The 22,765-nt window shown below is 37.5% G+C and overlaps 1 protein-coding gene across 1 annotated transcript in view; it reads right to left on the bottom strand.

Annotated features, from left to right (window-relative positions):
- fut8a (fucosyltransferase 8a (alpha (1,6) fucosyltransferase)) overlaps positions 1-22,765 on the bottom strand; it is a 100,270-nt gene that overhangs the window by 54,718 nt on the left and 22,787 nt on the right. Inside the window, exon 2 of the mRNA XM_079833165.1 lies at positions 9,844-9,900. The gene's annotated coding sequence lies outside the window, so the exon portion shown is untranslated. The remainder of the gene's footprint in view (positions 1-9,843; positions 9,901-22,765) is intronic.

The raw sequence follows: 22,765 nt of genomic DNA, 5'->3' as shown, positions 1-22,765 counted from the left end.
CCTCCTTCTTTACAACCACAATGGAGGCTCTCACTGCATCCAAAGGCTCTTTTCTAAGCAGATCTGCCTCTTCTGACATCCCTAAACAATGGAGGGCAGTGATCTCTGACAGTGTTCCACAGGGCCATCATCTGATTAAAAGGAAACAAAGGAGATGGGTGACCTCCGTCCAAGCATCTAATCTTAGAGCCACAATAAAAGCAGGCAATGTTTTGTTCAATACTTGGTTTCTCGAAAGCTGACAGTGCTAGCTATGGATGGATGAAGCTGGGGGTGTACCTGAAGAAGAACTGCAGAGACTGGACCTACTCCAAGCCCGTGCTACAAAAAAGCTGATTAATTATTCTATTAACAGCCTGGCGAGCAACCAACTACAAACTAGGGATGCTTATTTCGGTTCATTTTAAAATTAAGATGACACAACGAAAATACACTGAATCCGTCACATAAAAATAGCAGGCCTATCTTAATTTTTTTAAGTAACAAGTGATGTGGGTTAGGGTCTGGAGCGCAGCCTGTTGACAGTTAGGCACGTGACAGAAAACACCCTCTCAACAAGGCTTCAGATGGCACTGATGCCCTGGCAATGCAGAGATAACACTTTGCTAGACTGGCCAGCCTCGGGAAGCGCCTTTCATTTGCTTTCCACCGGTCAAGAGCTTGTACTACTGCTGTATTTTAATACCAGGTAGCATTTTTGCAAGTAACTTCGTCGCCCTTTCTTTCGAAATGGTCCCCCACAGTAGGCCTACTACTTTCCTATTGCTTCATTTTGCGAAATATGTCTGTGTAGGCACGTGTGGTTGCACGTTTCGACCCGCCCGTGAGTTCACAAATATAGCATATTTTTCTTTAACCATGCAGCAAAAAAAAAAAACTTTAAACCGTTTAACTGATAGTATTAAATCGGTCAAAATTCTTACTTTCGGTTAACTGTTAAACGGTCAATATGAGCATCCCTACTACAAACACACTCAAGTGCCAACACAAAGGTCATAAATGCTAAATACACACATCCTAATAAGTTTATCTGTAAGTAACTGCATGTTGAACGTTGCTATGATATGGAGTGTGTGGCAGACAGTGTACAAAAATGTCAACATCACAGCATTCTTCTATTTGATGCAGGTCAACACACATCCTGTTCCCCCTCTGCACCACCGGGACAGCAGTCAGCTCATGCGGGCTTCTGTGGAAAACCTTTGCTGTGACAGCAGCTTCAAAGCAAATATGCGGTGCAGAAAAGACGGTAAAGGGAATTCAATGCATCTAAGCCTTTTTCTGGAATTCATCAAGTTTTAAATATCGCAGCATGTATATCTCTCACAAATAGTTATTTTAGTCTGGCCATGCCAAAGAGCAAAGTAGTAAGTCTGGACCTCTGAAAGAAGATAGTGGATGCCCATCTTAAAAGGGTACATTGCGTCCAAGACAGACTGAAGTTTGCTCATGATCATTTAAAACAAGGGTGTGAGTTTTGGAAGTCTGTGCTGTTATCTAATGAGACAAAACTGTAGCTTTGTTCGGCGAAAGTTTGGTCTTTGTTCTTTTAAATTAATTGTACTATGAACACTTTGGTACAAGTCATTCTCCAGGTTTTGTTCGATTCTAAGGGGGCTAATAATTGTGACCTTAACTGTATCTATTTTCTAAATGGATCTTATTGATTTTACTGGGAACGATTCATCTATGAATGTATCTTTTTGTATAAACTCGAACTTCTGGTGAAACAACAGACTTCTCTCTGGTGATATATGCCTGATCTATTAAATCGTTTAGCCCACAAAAACCCCATCCAATCAACGACCAATGGAACCAAGTCTCAGCCCTTTTTTCCTTTTTGCGTTATATCACGATTAAAAGTTGGGCAAAAAACAACAACAACAAAAATTATTTTTACATTTTAAAATTAGAAATGCAAAATGGGCTACCCAAACAAAACTCCTGAACCTTGGTGCTTGTGATGTGATCACTTAAATGGGTCCACGCAGTAGCCGCATCAAGTAAAACTGATTTTCAATCACTTGCTAATCTTATCAACCCATTATGTAATACGTTTTTTGCCACAGTGCTCTTTTGAGAGAGGACAGATATAGTGCATGCATTGACTTAAGTATTTTTTTAGTAAGCTCACAGTACACAGTAATGTCATATTCCATGAAAAGCCCCATCAACCTTGCCATATGAATACGAGCATGTGAGTACTCTTGACAGAGATGCCATGAGCTGACTTTATTGGTATTTAGGGAAGAAAGATCCTATAAGCACCGTCAAGCAAACAAGCCCCTCAGCCATCATTTCCTGAAGACTGCTATAAGCTGTTGCTAAGCAACTTGAGCATCTGCAGCAGGGCCAATCCGGATAAAATACACAGGCATTCAAATATATATAACTTCAAAGGTTCAGTAAACAACAGACATCTGAAAAATAAAGTCAGCATCACTACAACTTGTTGTGCATGTTGATGCTTATATCCAGTTTGTTGTTACTGATATCAGTTATTCCTTTTTTAATACATTTGCAAAGTTGTCACAAATCTGTTTTTTGCTTTGCCATTATGGTGTATGGAATGTAGATTGAAGTGAATTAAAAAAAACATTTTTAAGAAGCTTAACACAAGGCAGCATCATAAAATGTGAAAAAATGAAGGGGTATGAATATTTTGCAAGGCACAGTATTTATATATTTGTTTTGCGCTGCACAATTTGACAACTTTACCTTATTTTTATTATTCTCAGGCAAGGCAAGTTGAATCTGACCTAAATTATAAGTACTTTAAAATACTTACAATTGGACAGAAGACTTCTCTGTGGTCTGTTCTGGCTCAACATCATAAATCAATGCCCCAGGAGGCAGACTTTATTATAAACAGAAGTAAATTTATCGATTACAATAAGTACCTCTAGCAGTACAAGTATCTTACAAGTACTCTAATATAATACAAGTATTAAGTATAAGTATTAAGTTCCGGTGCCAGAGAAGCTCTTTGGGTGCTCATCTGATGTCACTGTTGTCGTCACGGATATTTAAAGATAAATTAGTGATTTCCCCGAAATGAGGTCTTCTAGACTGGGAATGCCCCCTTTAAAAAGGCCTGCCTTATGTGTTCTTCTCCGCATTTGGTGATTTCCTCTCCTCTTGTCAGCATTACTTTTCATGCACGGCAACATACTTCCTGCATACTACTTAAAGTTGCTCTGATACATGTTTTATTCTCTATTTTGAGCATTCAAAAGATATCTGTAGAGTGATTTGTAGAGAGGTCTCATCCTTATCTCTTTGATATTTGTGTGCAAGTGTTTTGCTAAGTGAATGTGCTGAGGTCAAAGCAACACCCACGTGATTTGTTTGAGGTTGCTGAGTAAAATTTGTGATCAACAGCCGGTAAGATGGTGGAGTTTTACACTGTAACTGATGTTGAGATGAATTGTGTGTGTACCGGTTTGGCTATACTGGTGAGGGCCAAAAAACTGACTTGTGAGTACATCTGAAGTTTTGTGTAGGGGTTACCTTTAGTTGGGATTTAATAAATAAACCTAAAAGCCACTGCATCTAGCCTTCGGCTGGCATCCAGGCTACACTGCATCTGTTTTCACAAGTAGAATGAGACCGACATGTGTGTGTATGTCTGCTTATGAGTGTTCTTTCATTTTATAAAGTAGGTAAACATGAAGGAAGTCTGACTGTCATCTAGATGTGTTGTTTATATCTATCAGAACATTTCAAAATAAGGAAACGCAATGAAGACAAATAAGACACAAGATGTGAAAGGTTGTCACATGTCAACAGAATAGTAAATGACAGCATTATCACATGCACATACATCTCCTGTCTGTCATCAAAGCTTTGAAAATAAAACGCTCATATATCTTTTTTTTATCAGGAGAAAATTGTATGATGATATAAAAATGTAATGCTCAAAGAGCAAGATCTTAAATGCTAGTTTCAAATAGGTTTCTTACAGGAGTATCTGATCTTACCTAACATTTAAAAAAAAGAGTCCTGCAACTCTCTGTGATCTGATTATTTATAAATAAAATTTCATTTTAAACACTACTTATAATATGATGACCCAAATTACTGCACCTATCTCACCAATATAAACTAATCGTGGGTATTTTTTACCCAGCAAGAATGCATTAAATTAATCAAAAGTGACATTTAAATGGTTACAAAATATTTCTATTTCAACTCGATCCAGGGGGAAAACAATCAATTAAGAAGCACAACTGTTTTTAATTCAACATTGATAAAAATAAGAAATGTGTCTTGAACACCAAATCAGCATTTTAGAATGATTTCTGAAGGATCATGTGACACTGAAGACTAGCGTAATGGCTGCTGAAAATGCTGCTTTGCCATCAAATAAATAAATGACATTATTTCAAAATATAGCCGCAAGAGGCAATCATCAGGGTCCAAGCTCCAATGGCCCATGTGAATGATTAGTAATCCAACTGAAACGTATCTTATGATGTGGTTTTTATAGCAAAGTCCATCTTGAACCTTCACTGAAAGATTAGGTTTTGAAAAGGCATGATCAAAAAATATATGTGGTGTGTGTGTGGACTTTTAAATTTAGAGGAAACACATGGACAAGGCTACTTCAAATAGATTTGCAACTCATTTGCAGCTCAAAACTTTATTGATCTAAAGCATTTGTCTCAAGGCCTTTTTCATCTACTGTACAGTATATGTATTGCCTTCTAAACATGCTTGCAGTTTAACACAAGGGTTTATTTAAAGAAATATTATAAATATTAAAATAAATTGTACAATTTATTGTAAAATTGTCTCTACGTTTTGAACGGACAGCAGTATTTTTAATCATGTCTGGCAACTTGAAAATGTGTTTTATTGGGGTCTAAAAAAAGCTAAACCATTATTGATCTATATGCATTTCACAGACTTCTATGTAAACTACTTATATAAAATCTATACTGTCGGTACACCATAGCTATACAAATTAACTGGATCAATGCATTTAATTCCATTCAAAGCGATGGAAACTGATAGAAAAACATTAGGCTTAAAGGATTCCATTTCCTATGGCTTCATTAATATCACAACCTTCATCTTTCAGTTGAAATGGCTGATAGTTTATAATTCACTGTTAGCCTCCCATCATAAATTCATAAAACTAAGCATGTTTGCTCCGAATGACTAGCTCTCCATCTGTACATTGAGAAGTTTGCACACAAGATATAGGCATAATGCATCATATCAGACATATATAAAAAATTGTCTCTGCTAAACAGTTCAATAGATCAAAATGATTTTGATAACTTTTTGCCAGCACTGTCTCTAGCTGCTGTGTGCCTATTTTGGACCAACAGCCTACACTGTAAACCCTAATTAGTCTACATTCAGATTCAGCGATCCAGATAATTAATTGGTTTGAGTAGAGCCAACTCAAATTAAACAAATTAGTTCAATCAAATGAACTTTTATGAGAATTTAGATCTTTTTCGTTTGAGTTCACATAACTGACACATTTGAAGTAATCTGAATTTTTTTGAGTACTTCCACCTACGCCACAGACGTGACCTTTCCAACAAGATGGCGTCATACGTCGTGAAGAAGCACAACACCGAAATAGTGCATTTGATGTTAAAAAGTATATCATTCTTTTTTTTGTGTGAAAAATGACATTGTTTTTACTATCCTGGAATATCCAGCTAAATTTGGGGCCGCTGCGATTTATCGTCTCTGATGCCCATACACTTTTAGGGCAGAGAAATAAGGAAGAAGAAGAAAATCAGTACAAACACAATAGCGTTCCAGCACCTTCAGTGCTTGGACCCCTAAACATTACTGTTTTTCCTGCATTTAGATTTTTTTTTAAATACAGCCTTATCTTACAGACCCCAAACTTTTGAACAGTAGTTTAATTTACATCTAATGGTTTATGCTAATTTCCATCAATCTCAACTAGTGAAAAAAGTCAATGAAAATACCTCTTTTAACTTATTTTTTTGTATCCTGTTTTGTCATTTACCACTTTGGCATGAAAGAGGACATTCAAAAAAGGATATAACAAATGTAGACTGTAAGATCCTTTAAGAGGAAGTCACCATGTTACCATGTTTAAGGATGTAAAAGTTTCAAATATATTTAGTCAACAAAATTCAGCTTTGAACGCTATATTAAGCCCAGCAGGATAGACCCTTTGGCATAAAACTAACGCATGCTTGTCAATACCTTGCCTCAAAGGTCTTCTCATTCGTTCTCATGGCAGGAGTCTAATGCATTTAGCAGGTTTGGCCTTTTCTATGAATTTTGCTTTGCTCTTAATGAAGATCCTTTAAGAACATTAGCGAGAAATCCAGGTGCTTCTGGAGCGAAACTCTGGGCTTCATGGCGTCTGTCATCATTTCTAACACTGAGAAAATGGAGAGCCACATTTTGAGTGTCTATCTTTAGGAAGAGCCTAATAATGAAACTCTTGGGCTATGAGATGTGACACATTTGCCCCCTGACTGTGTCGTCTGATGGAGGGAAGAAAGAAAAAAAAAGAGAGAAAGAGAGAGGGAGGGAGAGAAGAGTGTTCTGAGGGGGTTTAAGTGGAGTGAGGCTGAGAGGCTGCTGTCATGCTCTAGTTGGCCAGTTGAAAAATGGTTAAGACACGTTTAAGAGGGTGAAGATGGGGGTTTGTGCTGGGATTCTCCTTCGCTGAGCAGCAGCTCTGAGTCTGGACAGACACAACAGGGCTGACTCACTCAGCCCACATGCAGAAGAACGCTTATTCATCCAGAGAGGAATATTAACGATACAACAGCCTCAACTCAAAACTGCCAGACCTGTTGCGAGCACTCAGAAGAACATACAGTATGTGGAAACTGTAAAAATAATTCATCGGATTCATATTCAGATATGCACACATATATGGGAAGCGCACTTGCATTCATCCTACTGGATCGCTGAATCTGAATGTAGACTAGGACTACGGCAATACAATCGTACATCACAGAAGTATAGAAATTTCGCTTAAAGTCTCAATTTAAATAAAGTCAAGTCAAGTCAACTTTATTTATATAGCGCTTTTAACAATGTAGATGCAGCATAATGCAGCATAATTTTATTCAGCTGTATAGCCATTCTGGAAAAAACGCTGATGTCATCAGTTCATTTCAATTATCATACAGTGACAGTGTGGGCTTTAGATCAATAATTCGATCAGTAATTTAGTTTAAATGGTTAATTTAGTTTATTATTTAGATTTATTTCGATGTTTAGTTGAAAAATTTAGTGTCCCCAAAGTCTCTTTTCACACTCTCACTAAATTGTTTCATTTGTCTACTGACAGCATTCAAACGTTTTTTTAAGATTATTCAGCAAGTAAAAGACATTTATAATGTTACCTTTCTATTCATCAAAGAATCTTGGGGAAAAAAGTTTCCACAAAAATATTAGTAGGCACAAATGTTTTCAACATTGATAATAATAATAATAATAATAATAATAATAATAATAATAATAATAATAATAAGAAATGTTTCTTAAGCTGCAAATCAGCATTCTAGAATGATTTCTGAAGGATAGTGTAACACTGAAGACTGAAGTAATGAGGCTGAAAATTCAGCATTGCCATCACAGGAATAAATTACATTTTAATAAAATCTATAATCAAATAGAAAAAACACATATTTTGAATTTGTAATAATATTGGATAATATTCTCGTTTTTACTGTATTTTTGATTAAATAAATGCAGCCTTGGTGAGCATAAGAGACCTCGGAATAATAATGTACATTTTTAATTCTTTGAAAGTAATGAAAATTTCCACGTCTCATCACACCTCATCTTCTGGTGAAGAATTGTAATTTTAACTTTTATTTATTTATTTTTTAATAAAATGGCCTTTCTAAGGTTAATTTCACTCTATTCATAGACGGACTTTGTGTCTCCACTAGGGTTGGGTACCGAAATTTTCTATCTTTCGCGTTTTGGCTGTCGCCGAGCCAGAGACAGACGCGCTCAGCGCTCGTCACATATCACAACTATTCTGTATTATCAACCACATAATATTTATTTTAGGTTTCAGACATTTAAATGCACATAATTACTACAAAAAAAAATTCACACTGATGTCTATAGCGGCAATGACAATCCTTTCAGACGGTTATAATTTGACTACATGTTTTATTCATATCAGATATACACTATATAGTTAACTATATAGTTTAAGCTATTCTTCTCCCAGTTCAGCGGTCACTTACTTTCATGTATTTCGAAAAAACCCCGAAATAAAACCGATACAGATGTCATACAGCACTATTGCGGCTGCTGTGTGTCGCCATGGAAACAATAAGGCGATGCATTCTAAAATATTTAGCCAGAGAATATGGTCATATTTCAAAATAATGCTGAACCTTGAAGCTGGTTTGTAGCATACCAAGAATACCAACTATACTTTGCTGTTATTACTGTAACTGTTATTTAGTGTTAAATTACGCCTATTGTAGTTGGGTTAGGTGGCTTAGATTTTACTGTGAATTTGTTAAGTAAATTGTGTTTTGTATCTATTTATATTTACATATTTAAGTATACTTTAAACTTTTAATAAATTGTTCAATTTAAAGATTAAAAAAAAAAAAATTTCAATAAAAAAACCTTTAATTTTTAATGTCATCCACAGTTGTTTTGTGTCTTTTTTTATTTTTAAGTGTCAGTTCAGGCACTGTTTAGGCACCGGTACCGTTTTACAAGTATCGGTTTGGCACCGGTATCGTAAAAAACCCAAACGATACCCAACCCTTGTCTCCAAAACCTTCCACTGTAGAAAACTGAAGCCAAAATATCCCAGAAACGGCAAATGCCGATTACATCATTTGGAGCCCGAGTGTGCGCAGTAGTGATTCTAAGGTGGAGCGGCGGTATCAAAGGTCTCGCCCACACTCCCGCAGACTCAATCGCAAGCGCAGCTTTCAATCAAGACATTACAGCCGATTTTTATAGCATCAAAAACCAAACTTATTATCAATTTTGAGCTTGGCTCACGTCCCCATTCGATTACAGTACATTGAGAGGGCGTGATTTATGACCTGCAGTCAGCCACCAGGGGGCGATCAAAATGTTCTGTCTTCACTTTATTAGCTACTATTAGGTACTAAATGCTACTATTAGCATTTATGTCTCCAAAAACAATAAAAAATCCCGATTAATTAAACAAAAAAGCTGTTTTTTTTAATAAAAATAAAAAAAGTGCCTGAACATTACATCATTACATTACTTAATATTACATCATTACAAATATTTTCAACCTTTACAGACCCAGAGACCCACTTATCGAGACAGTTAGCCAAACTTGGTACCCCCCCCCCCCCCCCCCCAAAAAAAAGGTTTTTCTCGGCAACATTTTAGCTAACTTTCATTAATCACGTTAGAGAACGTTCTGTCCTAGAATCCGTATAAAGCAGATAATGTACCACATTTATAAATCGGACATATAATATTTGTAGTTTTTGAAATAAAAAATGCTTTATACACATCTCCACAGACCTCCTGCAGGACCTTCATGGAGCCCTAGGGCTTAAAAAACTTGGCTTTAGAACCTTGAATCGATATTTTACTTCTTTGAGGCACTGTAGTGGACATCAGTGAAGTGAGCCACATGAGAGAGATTCAAACTTATCTTGCAGATTCCATCGCTCACATGCTGAGCGTCTCTCTTCTGTTCGGCCCAGTTTTAATCTCAATCCAGTTATTATATTGTGACACAATGAGATATACTAAATTGCGAAATGTATATTGCAATGCAACACCTTGCCATAAAGTAGACAGTTGTTCACCACAGTTAAACAGCACATATGTAGACCGACACATGCAACAGAGACAGCTTACCAGACTGGGTGTCCTATAAAAAGCTTAGCTGGAACATGCGAGGACGATTCCCTCCCCCTGTAACACAAGAAATAAATATTCACGTCACTGACACAAAAAATAAATATTCTCCTCTTTCTCTCTCTTTTTTTTTAGAGTCAGCAGGAAAGAGTTCTCAGACAGGGGTAATTTGTCTTCTCCTCAAGGGTATTCATGAAAAGGACTGGAAGGCACATGCAAGTGTCAACAGTAAAACTTTTGAGGTGAAATATTGTATGTGAGAGAGATCGAGAACCATCCATTGTTCCTGACTGGTGCTGATGTGGACGGCCCAGTCTATTGACACCCACAACAGAGAATGAATGGCAGCATCAGTTGTAATTAGTGCTGGGCAATAGTAATATAATAGTAATATCGTACACACAATTGAAACCGATATACCAGAATTTGACAATTTTTTGGATGAATAAATCAAAAGTAGGGATGTAGAATGAATCAAATTGATCGTGATATGGACTAATGTCTGTGAATGTTAAAGCTCAAAAAGACTACTATTTAAATCTTAAAGGATTAGTTCACCCAAAAATGAAAATAATTTATTACTCACCCTTATGCCGTTCCACAACCGTAAGACCTGCGTTCATCTTCGGAACAGAAATGAAGATATTTTTGTTGAAATCCGATGGCTCAGAAAGGCCTGAATAGCCAGCAATGACATTTCCTCTCTCAAGATCCATTAATGTACTAAAAACATATCAGTTTATACGAGTACAGTGGTTCAATATTAATATTATAAAGTGACGAGAATATTTTATGTGTGCGTCAAAAAAAAAAATTACTTCGGCTGATTTGGCCGATTTCAAAACATTGCTTCATGAAGCTTCGGAGCGTTATGAATCAGTGTATTAAGAATACATTGTTAATTTGCATTGTTACATTATTAATTCAGCTGTTCGGAATGCCAAAGTCACGTGATTTCAGCAGTTTGGTGGTTTGACACGCGATCCGCTCCAAATCTTCATGAAGCAGTGTTTTGAAACCGGCCATCACTAAAGAATTTGTTATTTTGTTTTTTGGGGCGCACCAAAAATATTCTCGTTGCTTTATAATATTAATATTAAACCACTGTACTCACATGAACAGATTTAAATATGCTTTTAGTACATTAATGGATCTTGAGAGAGGAAATGTCATTGCTGGCTATTCAGGCCTCACTGAGCCTTCAGATTTCAACAAAAATATCTTCATTTGTGTTCCGAAGAAGTCTTACGGGTGTGGAGCGGCATGAAGGTGAGTAATAAATGACATTATTTTCATTTTTGGGTGAACTAACCCTTTAAGCCTGTGTCTCTGTGTGAATGAGCGCCACCGTTTCGTCTACTATACACATACTAAAGCACACCGCATGATGCTTGTGATGTTTTCAGCATCTGCCATCACACTATATGAGGACATGAACTTCATATGCAGAGCTGATCTGAGAGTTCACTTTACAAGCATTTCACATTTCAGTTGATAGAACTATATACACACAGAAACTCAAAAGGTCTTCATGGCAACCCTTCAAAATAAACGTTTGGTTTAATTTGAACAAATTATAACTTGCACAGCAGAGTGAACTGGCAATAAATAACACTTTCTTTGTGAATTGACAACTGCACAAAATACTTTTACATGGCAAAACTTAGTGAAGATATGACTATGCATAATTTAGATACAATTTTGGATAAAAAAAATAACAATCCTGATCTCGTATGAGGACAACCCATTTCCCACAAAAGGGAAGTAAAGGGATTCATATTTGATAGCGCAACACTGTCAGTATCGAATAGGGGAGAGTCGATCACAAATCCTGTGCTTGGAGTATTAGAGCAAAGAAAAGGCGATGCTAGTTATGTTTTATTAAATGCTCTGTTCCAGAGTTACCGCACATATGAGATGCCGGTGCTTAATATTTCAGTGCCAGACATTGGAATTCTGACTGAGGAAGGGGAGATGTGTGGATCCTGTCTCCACAAAGTCCAATTGGAATGATTTATGAGCGGTTTGGTCATTGGCATCCCAGTCAGCTGCACGGAGGGCATCCGCCGCAGTGTCTGTTCTTATATTATGGGATGGCGACAAATTCTTTGCACAGGAAAAGTGGCAATTAACCAGAGCCTAAAGCCTATTCACAATATATGTGACGTAACAAAATAACATAATTTTTTTACATGATTCACACCAAATGCAATGCTGGGTTTTACTCTATCATCTTTCTTTCTGGGATTTTCTCTTAAATAATGTGTTTGCACCTGTTTAAAAAGTGAAGGCCTTGCGGCCCTCTTCTAAGTCCAAACTTGGGTGACGTAATGCTGCAGGGACTGTCTGGTAGAAGTCTGCTACAGAGCATCAGTGCAGAACAAAGCACCCTTCTGAAACCTAAAATGACAAATGGCACACCTACGGCCTCATGGACTGCACAGGCATTGTTGCTGATGGACAACAAGGAGTACCACTTAAAAACAAACAAACAAAAAAACCCAGAAGAAATCAGTTATCACTATATGGATTTTTTTTTTTAAATCACTTGTCAAACTAATATGTGTAACTAAAAAACTTAAATGTGATAAATAAAACATTTTAAATGAAAAAAAAAATAAAATAATATACATATATTTATTTTGTTTACTATATGGTTTAATATATATTCTTAATGGTGATTTATTAATAAAAAAAAATGTATAGTTACATTTTAAAGCTGCAGTCCATAACTTTTTGCGCTGTAGCAGTTAATAAACAGAACTGCAGGCATCTCGCGGAAGAACATTGCAGCCGGAGCTACTTCTCTCTGTTTATGTCTGTGGCGAGTCACGCAGGGACTGTGCTCCTCCGCAGCGGTTCCTACCAGTCTGGTCTAAAATAGTCCCAATATAAACACTTATTATAAGTGTACCATAATGATTCAGGGTAAGACAAAAACATGGTTTGGAAAATGGATTCATGTTGTACATTCTCATAATATAATTTTTGTAAATCTTGAACACAAAAAAGGTTACGGACAGCAGCTTTAAACATTCATTAAATCAAAAATAAATAAAATTGTATTTATTTAGTCTATTTATTGATAGTTTTTTTTTTCTTTCAAATTATTTGGGAAAATTATTTGATAATTTTTTCAATTGGTCAGCGAACTTACACTATATTGTTAAAAGTTTTGGGACACCTGCCTTTACATGCACATGAACTTTAATGACATCCCATTCTTAATCCATGGGGTTTAATATGGGGTTGGCCCACTCTTTGCAGCTATAATAGCTTCAACTCTTCTGGGAAGGCTTTCCACAAGGTTTAGGAGTGTGTTTATGGGAATTTTTGACCAATCTTCTAGAAGCGCATTTGGGAGCATGAAATTATTCAAAATGTCCTGGTATGCTTCTTTTCACTGGAACTAAAGGGCCAAGCCCAACCCCTGAAAAACAACCCCGCACCATAATCCCCCCTACTCGAAACTTTACACTTGGCACAAGTAAGTCAACCGCCAAACCCAGACTCATCCATCGATTGCCAGACAGAGAAGCATGACCCGTCACTCCAGAGAACACGTCTCCACTGCTCTAGAGTCAAGTGGCGGCGTGCTTTACACCACTTCATCCGACACTTTGCATTGCTCTTGGTGATGCAAGTATTGGATGCAGCAACTTGGCCGTGGAAACCCATTCCATGAAGCTCTCTACGTACTGTTCTTAAGCTAATCTGAAGGCCACACAAAGTTTGGAGGTCTGTAGCTACTGACTCAGCAGAAAGTTGGCGACTTCTGTGCTCTGTGTGCCTCAGCATGCGCTGACCCCGCTCTGTGATTTCATGCAGCCTACCACTTGGTGGCTGAGTTGCTGTTGTTCCCAATTGCTTCTACTTTGTTATAATACCACTAACAGTTGACCGTGGAATAGGGGTTGAACGACTTTTTTAACAGATTAAGTCGACATTTATGTGATGAAAGTCGAGTTGACTAGCCGCTGATGACATCATTAATGAACAAATAAGCTTGAACCTTGAGCTGAGACCTTGTGCACAGATGGCATATGACAGTGCGGGCCACACGGTTTTTGCTCCTACATAACAGCTTATTTTTTATCTGTTCTTTTGTCTTTGGGTCGTTATATTTCTCACGGATTTCTGCTCATTCTAAATCAGATAATGTTACAGATAAAGTTACAGAAAAGATTACATTTATATGAATGTATTAGTGAGAGAGTGAATGCGTGTTAATTAATTCTACCTGGCAGCATCTCTCTACTAATAATGAAGCTGTGCGCTTTAGTTACTAAGAAATATATGATAGAACTTTTCAGTTTCTAAGCTATTTTATTGATAAATCACAGAACAGTGTTGACAATACATTTCTGCGGTACTGAATGATCATGCATGTGCGTGCGATCTGCCTGTGAAATGCAAGCGACTGTCTGTGTGTGTGCGTTACAATGCAGCACGCATGAGTTTAGAACGGCGATTAACTGACGTGTACAATAAGCTGTTTAAAACGTGAATTCACCAGAGCTATATTTAGCATCCAGATGGTATAATCAAACATGTTTTATGGAGAGGTCTTGGAGTATGCATTTATTTGTCTGTCATTTATCTGTTTGGAAACAGAGCATAAAAGTGGACTTATCCTGTTGCGCCATCTATAGGCCATGATCAGCGACTAGTTAACGTCAAGCTTAAAGCGTTATGGCAGAGCATTAAGGTCGATTAGACTGTTCATCCCCTACCGTGGAATATTTAGTAGTGAGGAAATTTCACGAATGGACTTATTGCACCGGTGGCAACCTATCACTGTACCACGCTTGAATTCACTGAGCTCCTGAGAGCGACCCATTTTTTCACAGATGTTTGTAGAAGCGTCTGCATGCCTAGATTTTAAACACCTGTGGCCATGGAAGTGATTGGAACACCTGAATTCAATGATTTGGAGGGGTGTCCCAATACTTTTGGCAATTTAGTGTACCTTCTGAGCACATTATTGCTGGATCAATACAGAATTAATTTTGTGAAGGGGTTCAGAAAGATGCAGTTTTTGACTTTCAAACCTGAAATATATGCCAAAAATTCGGACATGTAAATGATAGGCTGGAGATCTCCGTAATGCTTTGAGTCTAGTTATATTTAGATGCATTTTGGTGCATATGCACAAAACAAAGTGCTTGTCATCAGGCTCATTACAAACACTGACTCATGAGTAGAGTTTTTAACTGCAAGTCAGCAGTCTTCCGAGATTAAAGGTGAAATGAAAGGTGATTCAGTTGGCATGTGATGGGCGCCACTATAATATGTTTCTATTCATGCTGGGCAGCAGCTGCAGACTAGCACTGTCTCTACAAGCACGCAGGGATGGGGCGGCGGCAAACCGCAAACAGTCCTGCAGTGTAAATGTGTGTGGACCTGTGCCAGGTATAAGCACATACACAGTTATACACACACACACACACACACACACACACACACACACACACACTGTGATCTCGCTGGAGGAGGTAGAAGCACAGATGGGCATTTCTGGATGGCTGCATCTCCTGGAGGGGTCAAAAGCAGTGGGAGGTGTTGGCAGGCCTGTAATGCTGCTACACCAGCACCTAACAAAACACTCACACTTTCTCAAACATATGCTGTCACTGAAAAGTGTATGTGAAAATGACAAGAGATGTGCAATCTTAGACAGCTAGCTAGTCAAAACTGTATACGGTGTGATTCTTTCTGTCCTAAACAACAGCTGCTTGTTAGATTGTTTGATGTTATGATTGACCCCTGAGTGACCCCTTAACAGACTGTGCAACATCGACTTTTTTTTGTCACAATTCACAATACACATTTATACTGAGTGGTACACACCACGTTACAATTAGTTTAATTATGAGATTCCGACTTGTAAAATGCATTCACGTCCTCGTAATTACAACTTGTAAACCGACTTGTACCAACGTAGTTAAGCAGTTATTTCATAATATTTGTTTAACAATTCCTGTAATTGACTATTGTTTATTTCTTATTGGGCAAATAATCTGAAATATACAAAAGACATACAACACAGTTTAATTCAGCTACATTATTAATGTCCTACATTACTAATGTTTCTCACTATGCGTTCTTATGTGATCTTGCATTCCTGTGTTCTCATCCTACATCATCATCATCCATGGAAGTTCAATTCCAATACTCGAGAACCCGGATGTGTTCTTGATAACGAGGATGCATAGAATGCAGACTTGAGAGAATCGAACCGTTAGAAATCCCAGAAGACGCTGCGGGTGGACAATGTACCGAAGCCTTTAAATAATGTTTCTTGAGGTGCACTTATAAATGTTAATATGATTTTGAAATAAATGGCTATTTTCCATCCTGATTTTATCCCTCTGATTTAAACACTGTTTGAAGGGGCGTGTCTGCTGTGAGACTTCGGTGCTTCACTGCTGTGATTGGCTGACATCATACATGTGGAACCCTCTCAAATACTTTTACTACATTTTTACCAAGGGTGGAACGGTTCTCCACGCTCGGTTCCGCATGCGATGACTCATCTATAATATGGTTTGTTGACAATAATAACGTGTAAAACAGAGTTAGGTTATTGTATGTTTCTGTCGATGGATTCCCAATACATTACAATAGAGATGATCAAAAAGCGTGGACAAAACAGTCACTCTTGTATTCGAGTGCCGTCTGCTTGAACATGACTCACTCAGTCATCATGCCGTCATCACCGGGTGTTGATAGCGTGCAAGCACAGGTGAGACCTGAACACCACACGTTGTGTTTAAAATAAACTCATCTAAGCCTTGCCAATTTAACCATTCAATAGCAAGATGCGAAAGAGAACTGGCGCACGCTGAGAGGAGATTTGTGTGTGTGCACTCATCTGGAGCCGCGCACATGGCGCATCGCAGATAGCTGGCAAATATTGAGTTTTCCTGCTGTCTGTGTTTTTAATTACCCTGAACTTAGCACAAACCAAACCGTACCGATGTGATACAAACCGAACCGCGAGTAATTTGAACCGTTCCACCCCTAATTTTTACTATTACAGCTGTCGAAATTAACTAATTGGCAAGTGTTGATTATTGCATTATATTTAGATCTGTTTAGCACCACGTTCAGGCTTTGAAACATGAAGCGCTCAGATATTTAATGAAGTTTAATAATCATATTAGGCAGTATTGCGATTTATGTTTTTCGATCCCCAAAATGTAAGACGCCTTAAAGTGATCTTTAAGATGCTTGTTATACCTTTGAAGGTATTGAAGACTTTTTATGATCTTACGTTTAAGAAAACTGATCTGCAGGGATTGTTTATTCGCACGTGCTCCAAAATACATTTTGCAGTTCGCGAGTGAAATAGTCGCACTGTCGAGCCCTGCACATGGAAGGTTGCCGTGATGAGCATTGAGCAGATGACAGACAATGCAGTTCTCTCATCATTGCAACACGATTTCTGCACTCTCACAAATGCTTTCACCATAACTAAAAATGCAAACAAAATGTAAATAAGAGATTCATTGTGTAGTGTAAGAGCGTCACTATGACAGGAGTTTTGGCAAGTGATCGACAGCTTCAGTCACTATAAAGAGAGAAATATAGGATTATTCATTATGAATTTAACTGTCATTACCGGTTACAAACTTACAGTTTGCGGGGTCCTTGCTGGTTCCTGAACAGTTGGCACAGCCTGATCTTTGAGCAAAAGTTTTTGGGCAAAGCCAGTATTGTATTAGGACTTATTCTCAAAACAGTCAAAATTCATTAAAAATAAACTGAATCCATTTTTCTTTGACATTGGGATTGTTCAGGTGCTTATGGCAAATTTCACTGAGAAAAAAACTCATTGTATTATATGTCTGTCCTAATATACTTTCACACAGTATTTTATGGAGGTCTAGCTAAACTCTTAAGCATTCAGCATGAAAAACCTTTGTGGTTTTTTACTTTTTAAATACTTCTTATTTTAGAAATGGAGAAACGCTCTTATCTATTCCTTTGTGTTGTTGCTTTTCATTAGATTTGCATGGTAATTTGAAAAGGCCAAAAATATTTGTAAATACGAATATGAAAATAAAGTGAAATGAGCTTAATACTGCACATAATATACAGCCTACACCAAGGACTTTGGATCCTTGAGGTCATCTGGAGCACTCCCTACAACACAGCAATGCAATGAGCCCAACATTTCTGACTCTGCCAGAACTCCATTGAAGGCTAGATTCACCACAAAGACAGTCAATCTGTGAGGAAGAAACACTAAGCAAACAAAGACTCTCCAACAAAAGAAATCGTTTAGGATCGGCGGATGTTGTCTAAGATAGCAACATTTTAGCAATATTCCTACAGTGAACACCGACCCTTGAGATGAAGTTCCTGAGTGCATTTCCGTGTGTGTGTCTGAGGTCCTACACACAGACAAACTGGTGATTCCAGAGAAAAAGGAAGTGGAGAGAGAAAGAAAAATGCAGGGTAGACTGAAATAGTCTGAAACAAAACTTTGTTTGGTCTCATTTCTCCAAACGCCGCTCTCTTTCTCCCACAGACACAATCACACATATTCATTTCTGTCAGTTCTCTTGACTTTTCGTGGCTTTTAGTCAGTGTCCATTAGCTTTGAAGCTATCTATATGCTAGGTTACTCCTACAAGTTGACAAAACAACCTTTGGCAAATAAATATGTACATATCTTTCTCTTCTGGGAAAAATACTGATGACTCAGCCTGCACTACACAATTGTTTGTCTAATAAAATGCTCCATAGATTGCAAACCATAGGCCATTTTTGACATAATTAAAGCTTGCTAGCTTAAAAAAAAAGTCAAATTGCTTTTTATATGTTCCAGCCAAGCTTCCTGTTGCAATAGGAATTACATCAACACAATGAATAACGTGATTTAATGGGGTTTTAAAAGAGAAAATTCTCAAGACTTGCAAATGAATGTTTAATGGCTGTGAAGCAAATGCTGAATAGAGCAAGTGTGCAATATTTTAAACAGGGCATAAATTTCCTTTCAGACTGTGTAAGAGGTGCTGTGCCATCCCTTAGAGCCCCGCTGGCAGTCCAGATCAGGAGTTAAAACATGGAGGTGGGGGTCTTTTGCATAATAATAACAATATGATAATATGGATATGAAAGAAGCCTGTGAGATTGACGGTTGTGAATGTAAGAATTAAGGGTGGCGAACATCATGGAGTCTTAAGCTAAGCTAGTGCACAAAGCTACATACAACATGCATCGACACACATTTACTCTTCACTTATTTAATTGCGAGGCTAACTGCATGCTAATAAAGCTGCTGACAGTGTAAAATTAGAACACCAGAATATTTATGCATGGGCACACGCATACACTCACATGTTCAAATGTTTATTCTCCAGTTCCTGGATGCATATAGTAGCTATTAGGGCATGTGAACATTATGTTAAGTGATGTTCGCATTTGAACTAGAGCACTGCAGTCGGTTTTAACGATATGTTGATGACAGTTAACAAAAAAACAAAAAAACCCAGTGCTGGTAGTTGCCCCAAGGGCTGAAAAGCAGGGTGACATAGAAGAGGAAGCTGTGGGGAAGGGTGTTAAAGAATAAACTCAGCTAAATGTGGTTTCTCCTCAGGCTATGTCCACCAATTTGTTCCATATTCATCTGGCGTTAAGGCTGGCTGTTAAAACCGCTTTTGTTAGAGATTCGGCACTCGTGTTGTCTAAAAATTGGAAAAATGCAGTTTGATACAGATAATGCATGGTCAATGTTAATTTTGGTACATTTGGGGGAAAAAAGGGTGAGGGAGCCCTCTCAACGGCCTTTTAAGAACATTGTTAGAGAAATACTAAGGTTGACGTTCACACTAATTGCCGTTTGTTTTTGGTTGTTATACAAGAGCAACTGATTGGAATAATTCATAATTATAAATACATAAATACTAGGGATGCAACAATACAGTTAGTCCACGGTTCAATACATACCTCGGTTTTTTAACCACAGTTTTCGGTTCGGTTCGGTTCTGATGGCTTGTCACATCAGTTTTTTGTTATTCTATTCTTAGGAAGAGCAAGAGGTTAAGGAGAAAAAAGACTATTTTTTTATTGCAATACTCTTTCTTTATTTTACTTAAAAGACTTGAAAAACCTTACTTAAAATTAAAACTTTACTTTAAAAAAAAACCCTTGTACACATTCCTAGTGTATTGTATAATATAAAATAAATGTATATAAAGATTTACACTGGCAGCTCAGAGCTGTACAGCAGCATTTAAGTATGGAATTGAATGAAAAAATGTAAAAATAAAACACTACATAGACTTCACTAGAAAATATACATTGATTCTTATTAAAGCTACTGTATTAAAGTTTTTCAGTCAAGAGCAGCGAGTGATTTTCTCTTTGTCTTTTGTTGTTTTATTAATAGTTCACTCAAAAATGAAAATTCTGTCATCGATTACTCGCACTCAAGTTGTTTTAAACCTGAATAAAGTTCTTTCTTCTGTTGGACATAAAATATATTTTGAAGAATGTTGGAAACCAAACAGTTGCTGGTCCCCATTGTAGGAAATAATAATATGGATGTCAATGGCAACCATCAGCTGTCTGGTATTCAACTGTCTGTGTTCAAACACAAGAAATGAATACAGGTTTGGAACAACATTAGAGTGAGTAAATAATGACATAATTTTAGAGGTGAACTGTCCCTTTAAGGACTAGCGGCAGCGTGTTCACTAGGCTGCGCTGCTGTCAATTTAAGACCTGCCCGCATCTAATATAGCTACAGACACACGCCGATTTTACTTTCACTTTAGACATAACCGGCTGTGTTTATGTTAACCTTGTGTGTGACAGTATTAGTCCAGTAATCACGTGTTTGACAGGCTTTTAGTGCGCACGCTCGGAAAAGTGCATGTGCATAAGCACGTGAATTAAATGTTTAACCGGCATTTAAAAGGCTTTAAAACGCATGCAAATAATGAACTTTCGTGATTGTGAATAACTATAGTGTTCCGTGAGTATAACTCTACCACTAACGTTTGATGTGAATGTATGTTGCGTTGTTCAGTATATTGGGATGGAGGCAAATCAACGAATTTAACGAATTACACAATTACTGTTAAAGATTCCTTGTTCTATCTTGGGGGTGGTACTAGAGTAACTTTAACTGTGACTGTGTGGTGAGGCTTAATCTCAGTTCTGTCATTATCATGCCCTTCGGGTAAGTGTTTAATCTCAGGTGACTAGATTAGCTAGATCAACATAGTATTACTAGATCAACTTGTTTGACTAATGACAACAATAGTAGGTTGTCTCTCAGCATGCAATTAACACATGAAAGAAGCAAAGCATCTAAAAGCTGTTAGAGCTCAAGCATTATTGTATTTGGACTTGCTTGGCCATAATCACAACAAAATGTTCTTGTGATCTAAACAAAAACTTTTTGACTGTTGACTTTTTTTCTACATCTTGACAAAAAAAAGATGTGTTTTTCTTGAACTGAGGCTGCTACAGCGATCTGTCACGCCACATTTAAGACAGCAAAACTGGCATTTATTGTTTGAATTTCGTGATAAATGGAGGGAATTTGAAAGCAGAGACTTTGTTTCTTATCAGAGGTAACAAAGCTTTTGGCGAACTATGTGTGATTCATAAATCCCTTTCACACAGACCGTCGATTCCAGAAAATTGTCCTACCTTCAGTACCTTCAGTGTGTGAACCATAGACTGTAAAAAAGATGGACAATGTGCCTTCACTCTCTTCCGTTGAAGTAAGTGAAGCCGCCAGTGTCCAAATATGACGCTGACATCTTGGGTATATCAAGGTCCCGCCCACACTCCCGCCTAATCGACAACTTTTTGTGAAATAAACAGTTATGGAAATGTAAAAAATTAAAGTAAAAGTACCAATCTCCTCCCGAAGTTACCGATAAATGTCTGTTGGTGTCTCAGTGATTACTTCACTCAGAGATAGGGCTGTGTATTGCCTTTATAAAGTGAGACTGCATTTATGCGTTATCGCATTAACTTTGACAGCAATAAATTCTACACAAGAAACATTTTCTAAACAAACAGTTGGACACGTTTTTCTGCCCTCTTTTGATTAGCAGGACACAATCGGCTGATGCCTATTAATGGCTTTAATCAGCCTCTTAGTGCTTGAAGTACATAATAATTATATAATTAGAAATGTGTGGTGTTAAGGAGAAATGAACAAAAGAATGCTTAGCTGACTTCTGTAAGCATGAGGCCCCACAACGACAAAATATGCACACCAGTAATCTGATAGAAGCAACATCATTCATATAAGGACTAGATGATACAGTTTTTGAATCAAAAGATCAATGTTCTGTTCAATAAATTACATCATTGGCATGAACCAAAAAGGCTTTCAACCCAAACAGAATAATTTGCATAACGAGCAAATTTATATTGCATTTGATAACAGAAGCATAATCCAAAAAACAGGCCGGGTTAAACCCTGAGAATCTGCTTTTTAAAAATAAATAAATAAATGGCCTCATGAAACCAGGCAGTGAAATCCTTACAGATATTCTTAAGTGAAAATGGTTTTCATTTTCCCCGAACAGATTTCTCTAATGGTCCGAAATTCATGTTTTACAACAGCAGACCGAAACAGGCAGCTAAACATGGCAGACCTGTACCTGCTGAAGTTCACAGTGTCAGGCTTGATGGTGCTTGCACATCCTCACCCTCCCCTCGACAACTCCCGACTTTTCTTCACAAGGGTGATGAGTTTCAGCATCATTAAGCCCTTAACATTCTGCACTAAATTACTGAGTGTGTTGAAATGTAATTTAGCTGGCGGAGAACTAGGCATATTCAGTGTTCAAGAAAGACTCAAGCGAACCAACAATTGGTAATGCCATGGAGACAGATTTGAGGGTATGTTCATGTGCGTTTGGGAGAATCTGTCTGACAGATGGTT

The sequence above is a fragment of the Gobio gobio genome (assembly GCF_949357685.1).
Source record: "Gobio gobio genome assembly, chromosome: 13".
In the NCBI taxonomy this organism is placed as follows: domain Eukaryota; kingdom Metazoa; phylum Chordata; class Actinopteri; order Cypriniformes; family Gobionidae; genus Gobio; species Gobio gobio.
Note: the sequence above shows the minus strand (reverse complement) of the source record. Positions and strands in the feature narration are given on the sequence as shown.